Genomic DNA, 4396 nt, shown 5'->3' with positions numbered 1-4396 from the left:
AAGACAAAGACAAACAGAGACAAGACAAAGACAAACAGAGACAAGACAAACAGAGACAAGACAAACAGAGACAAGACAAACAGAGACAAGACAAACAGAGACAAGACAAACAGAGACAAGACAAACAGAGACAAGACAAACAACAAAAGACAAACACAGGACAAACACAGAACAAACACAGAACAACAGAGGACAAAGACAACAAACAAAGACAAAGACAACAGAGGACAAAGACAGAACAACAGAGACAACAAACAGAAAAAAGACAACAGAGAGGACAACCAGAGAGAACAAAGACAACCAGAGAGAAGACAGAAAGCACAGAAAACAACAGAGAAAACAGAGAACAGAGCAAAAAGCACACACAGGAGAGCTGAGAGAGCAGAACAGAGAAAAGAGCAGAACACAGAGAACAGAACAAAGCAAAAAGCACAGCAAAGAGCACAGCAAAACAGAAAATACAGAACAAAGCAGAACACAGCAGAACACAGAGAGCAAAGCAGAAAACACAAAGCTGAGGGCAGAGCACAGAATACAGAGAACAGCACAGAGAGCAGAGCACCACAGTGCAGGCAGACTGAAAGAGTAAATAGTAAAGACAGAGAAAGGTAGAGAGAAACCTGGACAAAGTGAACATAGACAATCAGGGAAAAGGAGAAGAAAAAGGCATAAGAGACAGACAAAGAAAAAAAGAATAGGAAACAGAACAGAGGACCAAAAAATTAAAATAAGAACAAGACAAAAACTTCTGCCTTCTTCTTATTTTAAAAGGTCAAAAGAGCAAGAGCAAAGAGGAAAAGGGTAAGAGCAAATGTGTGGCGCATGCAGTTCAAATAAGACAACAGAAACAAACAGCAAAACCATCTTTATTTGAAAGGAGACACACACACCACCATCTTTATTGTTTTATTGCACAAAAAAAATCATCATCACAACATACAAAACATAACAAGCCCACACTCTACAAGAGCTGCACACACACTTCAGCATTCACCTCTACATTCTCACCGCTACTACTCTCATCAGTCGGCAAGCGCCTCCAGTCTTTTGGACAGCTCCCAGTAACAACGTTACTGGACACCTCCAAAAACTGCCCTGCCTACAAAACCCCCGGTCCCCAGCCAAAGCTCCGCACCAACATTGGCGATGATCATCGCCTCGCAGAGCGGCCGGGACCGGGGGAAAAAAAACCCAGCCGGGGGAAAAAAAAAAAATCCCCCAGCTGGGGTTTTTTTTAATTATTTTAAAATAAATTCTAACTACAACCTGGAAAAAGAAAAACACATGCATACAAAGTTAGACACACTCACCACCAAGCCCACCCAACAACCACACAGCTGCCCACTCACTCCCACCACAATCATTCTACCTCCCTACAGTAACAGGCAAGCGCCTCCAGTCTTTTGGACAGCTCCCAGTAACAGCATTACTGGACACCTCCAAAAACTGCCCTGCCTACAAAACCCCCAGTCCCCAGCCACAGCTCCGCACCAACATTGGCGATGATCATCGCCTCGCAGAGCGGCCGGGACCGGGGGAAAAAAAACCCAGCCGGGGGAAAAAAAAAAAATCCCCCAGCTGGGGTTTTTTTTTAAATTATTTTAAAATAAATTCTAACTACAACCTGGAAAAAGAAAAACACATGCATACAAGGTTAGACACACGCACCACCAAGCCCACCCAACTGCCCACACACTCCCACCACAGACAGTCATCACAGCTACTAACAAAACCACATGCTTCCATCCTTATTTAAAGATAACACTATCCTGGCATGAATAGAACCCCCCCCCGCCCCCAAAATGGCCATCCCAATAAAAAAAATTAAAGAAAAAAACCTACTTTTATCTCTTACTGACACAACCCCCCCCCCCCCCCCCAAAAAAAAAGAAAAAACAAAATAAGTGTTTCATAGATACATTATTCTGCTCTGGCAACTACCATTACTACACCCACAGGCAAGGCAGCTCCAAACACACACACAGACACGTACACACAGACACGTACACACAGACACGTACACACAGACACGTACACACAGACACGTACACACAGACACGTACACACAGACACGTACACACAGACACGTACACACAGACACGTACACACACCCTCCATGCAAAAAACAATGCCAGCACAGAAGATGCTGCCAGCCAGAAAGCCCTACAATGCCACGACCGTGCGGCTCTGGTGCTCTCCACGAGACCAGAAAAGAGTCAGATGCCACCATCTGTGATGGAAAGGGGCCGGCAAAGCGAGGAACGGCCATGCAGAAGAGGCCAGCAAGAAAGACCCGAGGCTCTGATGACACAGGGAAGAAAACCCTGAAAGGGCACCAGGAAGATGCAAAATAAGAGAGGCCTCAGAAAACACACGACCAACAAGACCTGAATGATGGCTGCCAAGATGATTGGCCAGAAACAATGCAGAATCACAGTGACAGACTGCTGCTTTCAGCTGCCTGCACAGAACAAGATGATCATTGGAGCAACACAGATGAGTCGGTCAAGACCAGACAAAAGACAGCAGATGCCTGTTGCACTAGCACTACAAAGCATATGCTGTGCTCCTTGAGCACAAAGAGCAAGGGCAACATCAAGACCTGAGCAAAAGATAGCACAGCTACAACACACACCACATAGACTACACAACAACACAGACACAGGCTGGAGCTGCCCTGCCTGACACCCACCCTCACTTTCTGCCATGCACACCCCACTGCCTCTGCCTCACACACACCAACACACACACACACCAACACACACACACACACACACCCCGCAACACCCTTTGCCCATGCACTTCGCTTTTGCAGTGCTCTGCATCACTGTTGCTCCTCAAGAGGCATCCTCAACAGCAGACACATCCTCTGCAGCAGCCACACCCTCTGATCTTCTTTTGCTCACCACATTTGCCTTCATCACCTGCCAAACCAGAGCACAAGCAGTCACCCCCTTGCCAGTCAGCTCCATCCCCATCTGCAAGGGCACCCTCCACCAAAGCGCCATCGGCGCTCCACTCACCTGCACCGCAACAACTCCAAACGCCAACATCCTGCCTGGGGGGAAGCCCGTGGCGCCTGGAAGAAAACAAAATAACAAAGTGACCCTTCTGCCAGGCAGCGCTCACCAGCCCTACAACATCCAGCTCCGATCCACTCACCTGAAAGTCTCAGCCACACCTGGGAAAGGCCCACAGCGGACCTGAAAAAACAGAGAAAAAGGCATCACTGAGAGGCAGCCCAACACCACCCACACCACAATAAAATCAGACCCAACAGGCTGCCCCGCTCACCTGCTCAGGCTCTTCTCAGCACTCAGCTGCTTCTCTCCACAACTTCCCGCAAAACCTGCAAGCACAGAGAGAAGTCACACACTCAGGCGATGCCCGCAACACCACCACTCCAGTCCATCACGGACACACTCCACACACCACCATGGCTAACACCCACAGGCAAGGCAGCTCCAGCCCCAAAAACACACAGACAAACAAACAGCAGACACAAACACAGAGGACAGCCCTACACAAAAAAAACCCTATTCCCACACATAAGACTGCCGGCCAGAAAGAGCCGCACGGTCGTGGCGTCGTAGGGCCGAGGCTCTGGACGAGCCCAGAAAAGAGTCAAACGTCAATGCCCAGGATGGAAAGGGACCGGCAAAGCTCAGAAGACTGACGCAGAGGAGGCCGGCGAGAAAGACCCGAGGCCATGATGACGCAGGGAAGGAAACCCTGAAATGGCGCCAGCGAGACGCAAGACAAAAGCGGCCCCGGAAGAGGTGTGGCCGATGAGGCCTCAACGGTGGCCACGACTATGACGGACCGCAAACGGCCACGATGCACAGTCAGAGTCACAGACCACCCCTTTCAGCTGCCTATGCAGAACAAGACATAGTCCATTGGAGCAATGCTGATGAGTCTGGCCAGGCAAAAGACAATGGATGCCTGCCACGCTACCGCTGCAGAGCATAGGCTGTGCTCCTTGAGCACAAAGAGCAAGAGCAACATCAAGACCTGAGCAAAAGATAGCACAGCTACAACACACACCACATACACTACACAACAACACAGACACAGGCTGGAGCTGCCCTGCCTGACATCCACCCTCACTTTCTGCCATGCACACCCCACTGCCTCTGCCTCACACACACCACTCATCCAGAACAACCCTCCACTCTACACTGAACATCAGCACACACACACACATACACAGAAACTGAGGATGCCCCAACACCCTTTGCCCCTCAACTTAACTGTGGCAGTGCTGTAGGTCACCGGTCCTCAAGAGCCATCCTCAGCAGCAGCCGCATCCACACTGATCTTCCTTTGCTCACCACATTTGCCTTCATCACCTGCAAAACCAGAGCACAAGCAGTCACCCCCTTGCCAGTCAGCT

The 4396-nt window shown here is 49.5% G+C and overlaps 1 long non-coding RNA gene across 1 annotated transcript; it reads right to left on the bottom strand.

The window, feature by feature from the left end:
- Window positions 1–1886: 1886 nt before the first annotated feature.
- On the bottom strand, window positions 1887–3206 carry LOC135329742 (uncharacterized). Its single transcript, XR_010391352.1, has 3 exons — window positions 3163–3206; window positions 3024–3079; window positions 1887–2924 (listed from the first exon to the last, which is right to left on the bottom strand). It is a non-coding gene; the product is annotated as an uncharacterized LOC135329742 (long non-coding RNA).
- Window positions 3207–4396: the final 1190 nt, after the last annotated feature.

The sequence above is a fragment of the Dromaius novaehollandiae genome, chromosome 13 (genome assembly GCF_036370855.1).
Source record: "Dromaius novaehollandiae isolate bDroNov1 chromosome 13, bDroNov1.hap1, whole genome shotgun sequence".
Taxonomy (NCBI): Eukaryota; Metazoa; Chordata; class Aves; order Casuariiformes; family Dromaiidae; genus Dromaius; species Dromaius novaehollandiae.
This window is presented reverse-complemented; position numbering and strand designations above follow the sequence as displayed.